Source organism: Oncorhynchus masou, chromosome 28 (genome assembly GCF_036934945.1).
Source record: "Oncorhynchus masou masou isolate Uvic2021 chromosome 28, UVic_Omas_1.1, whole genome shotgun sequence".
NCBI lineage: Eukaryota > Metazoa > Chordata > Actinopteri > Salmoniformes > Salmonidae > Oncorhynchus > Oncorhynchus masou.
The window spans coordinates 85,401,479-85,416,254 of NC_088239.1; the positions used below are offsets into that span (position 1 = coordinate 85,401,479).

Genomic DNA, 14,776 nt, shown 5'->3' on the forward strand with positions numbered 1-14,776 from the left:
GATGTTATGATAACAGTCTGAGAGTAGGTGTTCTTGTTTCAAACACACACTATACCATCTTTAAAGTAATAGTTTCATGTAGGTTTACCCCTGCGTGATGTTATAACAGTCTGAGAGTAGGTGTTCTTGTTTCAAACACACACTATACCATCTTTAAAGTAATAGTTTCATGTAGGTTTACCCCTGCGTGATGTTATGATAACAGTCAGAGTAGGTGTTCTTGTTTCAAACACACACTATACCATCTTTAAAGTAATAGTTTCATGTAGGCTTACCCCTGCCTGATGTTATGATAACAGTCTGAGAGTAGGTGTTCTTGTTTCAAACACACACTATACCATCTTTAAAGTAATAGTTTCATGTAGGTTTACCCCTGCGTGATGTTATAACAGTCTGAGAGTAGGTGTTCTTGTTTCAAACACACACTATACCATCTTTAAAGGAACAGAATACAAACTAACATGACACTTCATAGCCATATGTTGTTACTGTTAGCGTTCTCAGTAACCCTTAACATTAAACTGTTCTGGGGCCTGCGTGATGAAACAGGAAGTACATTTTATTAGCATGTTTTCACATAATACTTTGGGAACAGCATTTTAATTGCGTAGCAATGAGCTGAGAGATTTGGTAAGAGGAATAGTGACTGTTTCTTGTTCCAGTTATGTCATAACTCCATTATTATGTCATTACAAAGGCATTTACAAAGTCCTATGTAACAATGACATCATTGTGTAATCATCACAGAGTTACTACACATGTATAGAAACTTAAATGTCAAGTGTTACTGTATTACCTTTTGTCTCAGTCAGTAAGAAAATATATTTGTTAGTCATTTTGAAGCTGCAAAAGTGGTCTCCTCTAATGTTGAGATGATTCCATGTCCCCCATGTATTTCATTCTAGGCTATTGGCCAAACCACGTGCTTATGATTATAGATTTATTCAACTAGCGGTTGTCCTTTTTGGTTCTTCATCAAATATTATAGTCATCAGATAATGTTCTGTTTTTTTTTTCAAATAACTTCCATATATTCAAAATACCTTCAAATAATATTTGGTTTTCTGCGACGTGTATTTGAATATCAAATAGTGCCTTCAGTTGAAACTCTTTATAAACTGTATTAGACTACCTAGAGTATTTTAAAGTTGGTATTTTCAAATAAACTACAAAATACTACAACAAGTATTTTCTGCCCTGGTCTGGTTGGTATTACCACCTCTAGAGAGTGCAGTATCCACTCCCCTCCCTAACCCCTCCTCCATCCTAACCCCTCCTCCATCCTAACCCTAACCCCTCCTCCATCCTAACCCCTCCTCCATCCTAACCCCGCCTCCATCCTAACCCCTCCTCCATCCTAACCCCTCCTCCATCCTAACCCCTCCTCCATCCTAACCCTAACGCCTCCTCCATCCTAACCCTAACCCCGCCTCCATCCCATCCTCCTCCCTACCCTCCTCCTCCCAACCCTAACCCCTCCTCCATCCTCACCCTAACCCCTCCTCCATCCTAAACCTAACCCCTCCTCCATCCTAACCCTAACTCTTCCTCCACCCCCTCCCTACCCACTCCTCCTCCCAACCCTAACCCCTCCTCCATCCTAACCCTAACCCCTATACTATTAGTCCATCAGTCTCTATACTATTAGTCCATCAGTCTCTATACTATTAGTCCATCAGTCTCTATACTATTAGTCCATCAGTCTCTATACTATTAGTCCATCGGTCTCTATACTATTAGTCCATCAGTCTCTATACTATTAGTCCATCAGTCTCTATACTATTAGTCCATCAGCCTCTATACTATTAGTCTGTCAGTCTCTATACTATTAGTCCATCAGCCTCTATACTATTAGTCCATCAGTCTCTATACTATTTGCTAGGCTAATGGGCATGAGGAGGGGCCGGTTTGTGTAACATTTACCTAACGTCTCTGTCTTGTCTGTCAGCAGGGATCTGTTCTGCCTCTCTCTTCTGCTGTCCTGTGCGGCCGTACTACCATGAGCACTTCTACTCCATCCACAGGTAGGTCTGCTCTCTCACCAACCCCATCAACAGACCTCTGACCTCTACCCTATAGGTTTGTACACATACTGTAGCCTGGGATTCAATCCCATCGCTCATTGGTTTTTGGAGACAGCATTCACGGTATATGCTGTGTAGATATCTTCTCAATTGGAGATTTCCTTTAAAAGCTGCGTTGTCGACACGATGGGATTTCATCCCGGCCATAGTCCGTGACCCAGTTGGCCAATGGTAAGAATGTTATCAGGTACCCTCGTTGGTCTGGTTATAATGCAATGCTACCCAGGACTTTCCCCTGAAGACGTGATGCAGAATACAACGCATAACAAGTGAGTGAAAAGAGCAGCTCCTGATTGGTCCATTCCCCCATGACCCTGTGTTTCCATGGTAACATGCTGGTAACCTCTGGTTGGCTGACAGAGAGGAGATTAATCTAATTGTGCTGTTGACTGATCTTATTGGCTTTAAAGAGATTAACTAAGATCCCATCTCCTGTAATGGACACACACACACACACACACACACACACACACACACACACACACACACACACACACACACACACACACACACACACACACACACACACACACACACACACACACAGGCTCTCAGACAGGAAATGGATGGGTATGGCTATCAGATGGGAAGCCTCCCTCACATCATATGATGTGTTGTCGAACAACTCCAGACTGTCACATACTAACTTATCTAGACTGTCTGTTTCTACTGAGGCCTGACTACATACTAACTTATCTAGACTGTCTGTTTCTACTGAGGCCTGACTACATACTAACTTATCTAGACTGTCTGTTTCTACTGAGGCCTGACTACATACTAACTTATCTAGACTGTCTGTTTCTACTGAGGCCTGACTACATACTAACTTATCTAGACTGTCTGTTTCTACTGAGGCCTGACTACATACTAACTTATCTAGACTGTCTGTTTCTACTGAGGCCTGACTACATACTAACTTATCTAGACTGTCTGTTTCTACTGAGGCCTGACAACATACTAACTTATCTAGACTGTCTGTTTCTACTGAGGCCTGACTACATACTAACTTATCTAGACTGTCTGTTTCTACTGAGGCCTGACTACATACTAACTTATCTAGACTGTCTGTTTCTACTGAGGCCTGACTACATACTAACTTATCTAGACTGTCTGTTTCTACTGAGGCCTGACTACATACTAACTTATCTAGACTGTCTGTTTCTACTGAGGCTTGACTAGATACTAACTTATCTAGACTGTCTGTAGAAACAAACTCATCCAATGCAAACTGTGTGAGTTAGTGAGTTGACAGTATTTGCTTATCATTTGCATGGTTGGCACTGTTGACTTTAACTAATAACTTAGCTCTGTCTTTACAGCCCTGCCAGTCTGTCATGCCATACAGCAAGATCCGCCCCCTTCTAGTGTTGCCAGGACACCTTGAAATCTCCGTATGCCCATGTTATTTACACTCTAATAACCAATCTCTGCTGAGGATATTCTCTGAATACCTTGTCATCTCTGCTGAGGATATTCTCTGAATACCTTGTCATCTCTGCTGAGGACATTCTCTGAATACCTTGTCAGAGGAGCAACGGCTTTACTTTCCCCTCTTCCCTTGTGTCTGCCTGCCTGTCATTGGTTCCTCTCTAATGTGGTCTAACATACCCAATCAGCTATGACTTCCCTAGCTCTCTATAGCCAAGGTACTGTGTCATGGTTGCCTCGGGGGAGAAGCCTGGTTGGTTCAACAGATTGTTTAGACCTGCTTCAGTCAGAGTAGTACTAGTACTACTACTAGTAGTAGTTGTAGTAGAAGTAGTAATAGTATTAATAGTAGTATGGGATCTGCCTGGCTGGTTAAATGGGATCTGCTGGCTGGTTAAATGGGATCTGCCTGGCTGGTTAAATGGGATCTGCTGGCTGGTTAAATGGGATCTGCTGGCTGGTTAAATGGGATCTGCTGGCTGGTTAAATGGGATCTGCTGGCTGGTTAAATGGGATCTGCTGGCTGGTTAAATGGGATCTGCTGGCTGGTTAATGGGATCTGCTGGCTGGTTAAATGGGATCTGCCTGGCTGGTTAAATGGGATCTGCTGGCTGGTTAAATGGGATCTGCTTGCTGGTTAAATGGGATCTGCTGGCTGGTTAAATGGGATCTGCTAGCTGGTTAAATGGGATCTGCTGGCCGGTTAAATTGGATCTGCCTGACAGGTTAAATAAATAGGATCTGCTGGCTGGTTAAATGAGACCTGCATGGTTAAATTGGACCTGCTGGCTGGTTAAATGGGACCTACTGACTGGTTAAATTGGACCAGCTGGCTGGTTAAATGGGACCTGCTGACTGGTTAAATTGGACCTGCATGGTTAAATTGGACCTGCTGGCTGGTTAAATGGGACCTGCTGACTGGTTAAATGGGATCTGCTGGCCGGTTCAATGGGATCTGCTGACTAGTTAAATTGGATCTGCCTGGTTAAATGGGATCTGCTGGCTGGTTAAATGGGATCTGCTGGCTGGTTAAATGGGATCTGCCTGGCTGGTTAAATGGGATCTGCTGGCTGGTTAAATGGGACCTGCTGACTGGTTAAATTGGACCTGCATGGTTAAATTGGACCTGCTGGCTGGTTAAATGGGATCTGCTAGCTGGTTAAATGGGATCTGCAGGCTGGTTAAATGAGACCTGCATGGTTAAATTGGACCTGCTGGCTGGTTAAATGGGACCTGCTGACTGGTTAAATTGGACCAGCTGGCTGATTAAATTGGACCTGCATGGTTAAATTGGACCTGCTGGCTGGTTAAATGGGACCTGCTGGCTGGTTAAATGGGATCTGCTGGGTGGTTAAACTGGATCTACTGGCTTGTTAAATGGGAACTGCCTGGTTAAATGGGATCTGCTGGCTGGTTAAATGGGATCTGCCTGGCTGGTTAAATGGGATCTGCTGGCTGGTTAAATGGGATCTGCTGGCTGGTTAAATGGGATCTGCTTGGCTGGTTAAATCGGATCTGCTGGCTGGTTAAATGGGATCTGCTGGCTGGTTAAATGGGATCTGCTGGCTGGTTAAATGGGATCTGCTGGCCGGTTCAATGGGATCTGCTGACTAGTTAAATGGGATCTGCCTGGCTGGTTAAACGGGATCTACTGGCTTGTTAAATGGGAACTGCCTGGTTAAATGTGATCTGCTGACTGGTTAAATGGGATCTGCTGGCCGGTTCAATGGGATCTGCTGACTAGTTAAATTGGATCTGCCTGGTTAAATGGGATCTGCTGGCTGGTTAAATGGGATCTGCCTGGTTAAATGGGATCTGCTGGCTGGTTAAATGGGATCTGCTGGCTGGTTAAATGGGATCTGCTGGCTGGTTAAATGTGATCTGCCTGTTTAAATGTGATCTGCCTGCCTGTTTAAATGGGATCTGCTGGCTGGTTAAATTGGATCTGCCTGGCTGGTGAAATGGGATCTGCCTGGCTGGCTAAATGGGATCTGCTAGCAGGTTAAATGGGATCGGTTGGCTGGTTGAATTGGATCTGCCTGGCAGGTCAAATGGGATCTGCCTGGCTGGTTAAATGGGACCTGCTGCCTGGTTAAATGGGATCTGCCTGGCTGGTTAAATGGGATCTGCCTGGCTGGTTAAATGGGAGGGTCCTGTGTGGCTCAGTCGGTAGAGCATGGCGCTTGCAACGCCAAGCGTCGTGGGTTCGATTCCCACTGGGGCCATCCATATGCAGTAGTGGCCCCAGCCGACTTGTAAGTCGCTTTGGACAAAAGCGTCTGCTAAATGGGATATATTATTATTATTATATTATCTGCTGGCTGGTTAAATGGGATCTGCTGGCTGGTTAAATGGGATCTGCTTGGCTGGTTAAATGGGATCTGCTGGCTGGTTAAATGGGACCTGCTGGCTGGTTAAATGGGATCTGCTTGCCTGGTTAAATGGGATCTGCTGACTGGTTAAATGGGATCTGCTGGCCGGTTCAATGGGATCTGCTGACTAGTTAAATTGGACCTGCTGGCTGGTTAAATGGGATCTGCCTGCTGGTTAAACGGGATCTACTGGCTGGTTAAATGGGATCTGCCTGGTTAAATGTGATCTGCCTGGCTGGTTAAATGGGATCTGCCTGCTGGTTAAACGGGATCTACTGGCTGGTTAAATGGGATCTGCCTGGTTAAATGTGATCTGCCTGGCTGGTTAAATGGGATCTGCTGGCCGGTTCAATGGGATCTGCTGACTAGTTAAATTGGATCTGCCTGGTTAAATGGGATCTGCTGGCTGGTTAAATGGTATCTGAAGACTGGTTAAATGGTATCTGCTGGCTGGTTAAATGGGATCTGCCTGGTTAAATGGGATCTGCTGGCTGGTTAAAAGGGATCTGCTGGCTGGTTAAATGGGATCTGCTGGCTGGTTAAATGTGATCTGCCTGTTTAAATGTGATCTGCCTGCCTGTTTAAATGGGATCTGCTGGCTGGTTAAATTGGATCTGCCTGGCTGGTGAAATGGGATCTGCCTGGCTGGTTAAATGGGATCTGCTAGCAGGTTAAATGGGATCGGTTGGCTGGTTGGAGTGGATCTGCCTGGCAGGTCAAATGGGATCTGCCTGGCTGGTTAAATGGGACCTGCTGGCTGGTTAAATGGGATCTGCTAGCTGGTTAAATGGGATCTGCAGGCTGGTTAAATGAGACCTGCATGGTTAAATTGGACCTGCTGGCTGGTTGGGATCTACCTGGTTAAAGCGGATCTGCTGGCTGGTTAAACGGAACCTGCCTGGTTAAGTGGTATTTGCCTGCCTAGTTAAATGGGATCAATTCATCAAATTGATCAAAATTGGGTTAGTTTTCAAATGATTTGTTTATCTCTCTCTCTCTCTCTCCTATAGCTAATGGCAACGATAGCAGACAGTTTAAAGGAGACCGTTCTCCCTGTGGTCCTTCCCGAGTGCTCCACGTCCGCAAGGTTCCCATCGAGGTGTCTGAGGCTGAGCTCATCTCTCTAGGAGTCCCCTTCGGTAGAGTCACCAACCTGTTGATGTTGAAAGGGAAAAACCAGGTAGGAACAAACATTCTCCAACCAGGTTAAAACCAGGTAGAGCCCTATAGACCCTGGTCAAAAGTAGTGTAATATATAGGTCAGGGCCCACAGTAGTGCACATTTGACCAGGGCCCATAGGGGACTTAATATAGGGAATAGGGTGCCATTTGGGATGTATATCTAGTGTCAAGATCATGTGATAGGCCTGATCACAGACAAAGATGAGACAGCGTATAGGGGGAGGTCAGATACCTGGCTGTGTGGTGCCAGGACAACAGCCTCTCCCTCAACGATGAGACAGCCTATAGGAGGAGGTCAGATACCTGGCTGTGTGGTGCCAGGACAACAGCCTCTCCCTCAACGATGAGACAGCCTATAGGGGAGGTCAGATACCTGGCTGTGGTGCCAGGACAACAGCCTCTCCCTCAACGATGAGACAGCCTATAGGAGGAGGTCAGATACCTGGCTGTGTGGTGCCAGGACAACAGCCTCTCCCTCAACGATGAGACAGCCTATAGGGGGAGGTCAGATACCTGGCTGTGTGGTGCCAGGACAACAGCCTCTCCCTCAACGTCAGCAAAACACAAGAGCTGACCGTAGACTACATGAAAAGGAGGGCCGAACACGCCCCCATTAACATTGATGGGGTTGTAGTGGAGCGGGTCGAGAGTTTCAAGTTCCTTGGTGTCCACATCACCAACAGACAATCATGATTCAAACACACCAAGACAGTCGTGAAGAGGGCACGACAAAACCTTTCCCCCTCAGGAGACTGAAGAGATTTGGCATGGGACCCCAGATCCTCAAAAGGTTCTACAGCTGCACCATCACCGCCTGGTAAGGCAACTGCTCGACAACCGACTGCAAGGCACTACAGAGGGTAGTGTGTACAGCCCAGTACATCACTGGGGCCAAGCTTCCTGCAATCCAGGACCTATATAATAGCTGGTGTCAGAGGAAGGCCCTAAAAATTGTCAAAGACTCCAGCCACCCCAGTCATAGACTTAACAGCTTCTACCCCCAAGCCATAAGACTCCTGAGCAATCAATTACCCCCTGTATATAGCCTCCACATTGACTCTGTACCAGTACCCCCTGTATATAGCCTCCACATTGTATCTGTACTGGTACCCCCTGTATATAGCCTCCACATTGACTCTGTACCGGTACCCCCTGTATATAGCCTCCACATTGACTCTGTACCGGTACCCCCTGTATATAGCCTCCACATTGACTCTGTACCAGTACCCCCTGTATATAGCCTCCACATTGACTTGGTACCGGTACCCCCTGTATATAGCCTCCACATTGACTCTGTACCGGTACCCCCTGTATATAGTCTCCACATTGACTCTGTACCGTAATACCCTGTATATAGTCTCCACATTGACTCTGTACCGGTACCCCCTGTATATAGTCTCCACATTGACTCTGTACCGGTACCCCCTGTATATAGCCTCCACATTGACTCTGTACCGTAATACCCTGTATATAGTCTCCACATTGACTCTGTACCGGTACCCCCTGTATATAGTCTCCACATTGACTCTGTACCAGTACCCCCTGTATATAGCCTCCACATTGACTCTGTACCGGTACCCCCTGTATATAGCCTCCACATTGACTCTGTACCGGTACCCCCTGTATATAGCCTCCACATTGACTCTGTACCGGTACCCCCTGTATATAGCCTCCACATTGACTCTGTACCGGTACCCCCTGTATATAGCCTCCACATTGACTTGGTACCGGTACCCCCTGTATATAGCCTCCACATTGACTTGGTACCGGTACCCCCTGTATATAGCCTCCATATTGACTTAGTACCGGTACCCCCTGTATATAGCATTCACATTGACTTGGTACCGGTACCCCCTGTATATAGCCTCCACATTGACTCTGTACCGGTACCCCCTGTATATAGTCTCCACATTGACTCTGTACCGGTACCCCCTGTATATAGCCTCCACATTGACTCTGTACCGGTACCTCCTGTATATAGCCTCCACATTGACTCTGTACCGGTACCCCCTGTATATAGCCTCCACATTGACTTGGTACCGGTACCCCCTGTATATAGCCTCCACATTGACTCTGTACCGGTACCCCCTGTATATAGCCTCCACATTGACTCTGTACCGGTACCTCCTGTATATAGCCTCCACATTGACTTGGTACCGGTACCCCCTGTATATAGCCTCCACATTGACTCTGTACCGGTACCCCCTGTATATAGCCTCCACATTGACTCTGTACCGGTACCCCTGTATATAGCCTCCACATTGACTCTGTACCGGTACCCCCTGTATATAGCCTACACATTGACTTGGTACCGGTACCCCCTGTGTATAGCTTTGTTATTGTATAGTGTTACTTTTTATTACATTTTTAACTTTAGTTTATTTAGTAAATATTTTCTTAACTGTATTTCTTCAACTGCATTGTTGGTTAAGGGCTTGTAAGTAAGCATTTCACTGTAAGGTCTACTACATCTGTTGTATTCAGCATTTCACTGTAAGGTCTACTACACCTGTTGTATTCAGCATTTCACTGTAAGGTCTACTACACCTGTTGTATTCAGCATTTCACTGTGAGGTCTACTATACCTGTTGTATTCAGCATTTCACTGTGAGGTCTAAATCAAATCAAATTTATTTATATAGCCCTTCGTACATCAGCTGATATCTCAAAGTGCTGTACAGAAACCCAGCCTAAAACCCCAAACAGCAGACAATGCAGGTGTAGAAGCACGGTGGCTAGGACAAACTCCCAAGAAAGGCCAAAACCTAGGAAGAAACCTAGAGAGGAACCAGGCTATGTGGGGTGGCCAGTCCTCTTCTGGTTGTGCCGGGTGGAGATTATAACAGAACATGGCCAAGATGTTCAAATGTTCATAAATTACCAGCATGGTCGAATAATAATAAGGCAGAACAGTTGAAACTGGAGCAGCAGCGTGGGGACAGCAAGGAGCATGGAGCAAGGAGTCATCATGTCAGGTAGTCCTGGGGCATGGTCCTAGGGCTCAGGTCCTCCGAGAGAGAGAAAGAAAGAGAGAAGGAGAGAATTAGAGAACGCACACTTAGATTCACACAGGACACCGAATAGGACAGGAGAAGTACTCCAGATATAACAAACTGACCCTAGCCCCCCGACACATAAACTACTGCAGCATAAATACTGGAGGCTGAGACAGGAGGGGTCAGGAGACACTGTGGCCCCATCTGAGGACACCCCCAGACAGGGCCAAACAGGAAGGATATAACCCCACCCACTTTGCCAAAGCACAGCCCCCACACCACTAGAGGGATATCTTCAACCACTAACTTACCATCCTGAGACAAGGCTGAGTATAGCCCACAAAGATCTCCGCCATGACACAACCCAAGGGGTGGCGCCAACCCAGACAGGATGACCACATCAGTTAATCAACCCACTCAGGTGACGCACCCCTTCCAGGGACGGCATGAGAGAGCCCCACTAAGAAAGTGAAACGGCCCCTGTGATAGGGTTAGAGGTAGAGAATCCCAGTGGAAAGAGGGGAACCGGCCAGGCAGAGACAGCAAGGGCGGTTCGTTGCTCCAGAGCCTTTCTGTTCACCTTCCCACTCCTGGGCCAGACTACTACAGACTACAGGTCTACTACATCTGTTGTATTCAGCATTTCACTGTAAGGTCTACTACACCTGTTGTATTCAGCATTTCACTGTGAGGTCTACTACACCTGTTGTATTCAGCATTTCACTGTGAGGTCTACTACACCTGTTGTATTCAGCATTACACTGTAAGGTCTACTACACCTGTTGTATTCAGCATTTCATGAGGTTCACCTGTTGTAGGTCATTTCACTGAGGTCTACTACACCTGTTGTATTCAGCATTTCACTGTAAGGTCCACTACACCTGTTGTATTCATCATTTCACTGTTAGGTCTACTACACCTGTTGTATTCAGCATTTCACTGTAAGGTCTACTACACCTGTTGTAGTCATCATTTCACTGTAAGGTCTATTACACCTGTTGTATTCAGCATTTCACTGTGAGGTCTACTACACCTGTTGTATTTGGCACATGTGACAAATGAAATGTGATGTGATTTAATGTGGGTCTACTGCATGAGATACGGAGGTCCACATTTATTATGAAGATGCCAATTCAGACCAGAAGTAGGAGACTTTGGAGATGTCCCAAATGGCACCCTATTCCCTATGTAGTGCACTACTTTTGATGAGGACCAGGACAGGGTTGGAGGGTTCAACATTTTCAAGTAATCAAGGTTAATTGGAGGCTAGATAAGGAAGTTGCCCGTCTCCCCACATTCTGCTCAATGACCCTTTCCCATTTAAATGGAAATATGATATTAAGACCGAGTAGAGGTACTACATGTTCTAGATGTTCTCTTTATTTGATTTTATTTATTTAACCTTTATTTAACGAGGCAAGTCAATTAAGAACAAATTATTATTTGGGTGGCCTGGGATTAAAAATAAATAAATAGAATATAAATATAGGACAAAACACACATCACAACAAGAGAGACGACACAACACTACTGTCACGATTTACTAGGAGTGGAATCAGGCGCAGAGAGCAGGGTTCAGTAGATTGTCAATTTATTCTCCGGCGCACAAAAACGGTCACGCCAACACACAGGACGCATTCAACTGACCAGCCCAAACACAGGACCAAAATAGTCCGGAGAATAAAACACACGAAAACCACCATACAACAGAGAAACAAAAACAATCCCGCACAAAACAAGGGAGGGACAGCCTACTATATATAAGGACACTAATTAAACTAAAATGCACACAGGTGAAACTAATAAGACAAAACCAGCAGACAAACGAAAAAGGGATCGGTAGTGGCAAGTAGGACGGTGACGACGACATAAAGAGAGACAACACAACACTACATAAAGAGAGACAACACAACACTACATAAAGAGAAACAACACAACACTACATAAAGAGAGACAACACAACACTACATAAAGAGAGACAACACAACACTACATAAAGAGAGACAACACAACACTACATAAAGAGAGACAACACAACACTACATAAAGAGAAACAACACAACACTACATAAAGAGAGACAACACAACACTACATAAAGAGAGACAACACAACACTACATAAAGAGAGACAACACAACACTACTTAAATAGAGACAACACAACACTACATAAAGAGAGACAACACAACACTACATAAAGAGAGACAACACAACACTACATAAAGAGAGACAACACAACACTACATAAAGAGAGACAACACAACACTACATAAAGAGAGACAACACAACACTACATAAAGAGAGACAACACAACACTACATAAAGAGAGACAACACAACACTACTTAAAGAGAGACAACACAACACTACATAAAGAGAGACAACACAACACTACATAAAGAGAGACAACACAACACTACATAAAGAGAGACAACACAACACTACTTAAAGAGAGACAACACAACACTACATAAAGAGAGACCTAAGACAACAACATAGCAAGGCAGCATCACATGACAACACAGCATGGCAGCATCACATGACAACACAGCATGTCAGCAACACAGCATGACAACACAGCATGGTAGCAGCATAACATGGTAGAAGCACAAAACATGGTACAAACATTATTGGGGCACAGACAACAGCACAAGGTAGAGGCAACAATATGTCACATGAAACTGATGCATGCTCAATTCTGATGCATACTCGTTATCGTTACTCATTATCGTTACTCGGTATCGTTACTCGTTACTCTGTATCGTTACTCGGTATCGGTACTCGTTATCGTTACTCATTATCGTTACTCGGTATCGTTACTCGTTTTCGTTACTCATTATCGTTACTCTGTATCGTTACTCGTTATCGTTACTCTGTATCGTTACTCGGTATCGTTACTCGTTATCGTTACTCATTATCGTTACTCGTTACTCTGTATCGTTACTCGTTATCGTTACTCTGTATCGTTACTCGTTATCGTTACTCGGTATCGTTACTCGTTATCGTTACTCGGTACCGTTACTCGGTATCGTTACTCATTGTCGTTACTCATTGTCGTTACTCATTACCATTACTCGTTATCGTTACTCGGTATCGTTACTCGTTATCGTTACTCGTTATCGTTACTCGGTATCGTTACTCGGTATCGTTACCGTTACTCGTTATCGTTACTCGTTATCGTTACTCGTTATCGTTACTCGGTATCGTTACTCGTTATCGTTACTCGGTATCGTTACTCGGTATCGTTACTCGGTATCGTTACTCATTGTCGTTACTCATTGTCGTTACTCGATATCGTTACTCATTATCGTTACTCATTGTCGTTACTCAATATCGGTACTCGTTATCGTTGCTCATTATCGGTACCCATTATCGTTACTCAGTATCGTTGCTCGCTATTGTTACTCATTATCGTTACTCGTTATCATTACTCGGCATCGTTACTCGGTATCGTTACTCGTTATCATTACTCGGTATCGTTACTTGGTATCGTTACTCATTGTCGTTACTCAATATCGGTACTCGTTATCGTTGCTCATTATCGGTACTCATTATCATTACTCTGTATCGTTGCTCGCTATTGTTACTCATTATCATTACTCGTTATCGTTACTTGATATCGTTACTCGTTAGCGTTACTCGTTAGCGTTACTCATTATCGTTGCTCATTATCATTACTTGTTATCGTTACTCGCTATTGTTACTCATTATCGTTGCTCGTTATTGTTGCTCGCTATTGTTACACATTATCATTACACATTATCGTTGCTCATTGTGTATTTATTATTAGGTGTTATTACTTTTCTATTAATTCTCTCTGCATTGTTGGGAAGGTCCAGTCAGTAAACATTTCACTGTTCGTCTACACCTGTTGTTTACCAAGCAGGTGACAAATACAATTGTACTTTATTTGATACTGTCCAATTTATATGAATTGATTGGTTTCATTTCCCTGTCCAATTTGTACGGCTTAATTGGTTTGATTAGGTGTCATAAGAGGTGCTGTGTTCTACCAGGCAAAGAGTTCAGCATCTCATAATGTCTAACAGTTTAGCTGAGATGAGTCTGAGTGATTCTTATTCAGTAGCATCCCAGTCAGATTATGCTCCACTATAGTATTGTCTCTTAAAGCGGCAGAAGCCGGAAGGACAACAAAATGACATTGCAGATCAGATGTTAACATTTGTAACACTGAGACGACTAGAGGATTTTATGAGAATCCTAGGCAACTGTAGCATCCGTAGGAAATGATCGGGCCAGTACCCGACTTAGCTAACACGCAGCTGTCTCCTGACACAAAACATGGCCGATCACTACGCAGCATCATTCTTATTCAACAGTCTCACGTTCCACACTACGTTAATGAGATCAGGGCAGACAAAATACCACGTTCAAAATAATTGAATTGAGATGACATTTTCTGTTAACACTAATATCACCCCTACTACGTTTTCCTTTTCCGTTTCCCCTATATAGCTTTGTCTTGTACTAAGTGTCTAGCATGAGTGTCTTTGTGTTCCCTCCCTAACCAACCAGGCTTTTATAGAAATGGCTTCTGAAGAGGCAGCGATCACCATGGTGAACTACTACACCACAGCAACACCTCACGTACGCAACCAGCCAGTCTACATCCAGTACTCCAACCACCGCGAGCTCAAGACAGACAACTTGCCCAATCAGGGGGTGAGTATAGTCCAACCTGCCCAATCAGGGGTT

At 44.6% G+C, this 14,776-nt stretch overlaps 1 pseudogene; it reads left to right on the forward strand.

Moving 5' to 3' along the window:
* The first annotated feature begins 1,942 nt into the window (after positions 1 to 1,942).
* The window catches only part of LOC135518431 (polypyrimidine tract-binding protein 3-like), a 49,495-nt pseudogene continuing 36,661 nt past the window's right edge, over positions 1,943 to 14,776 (forward strand).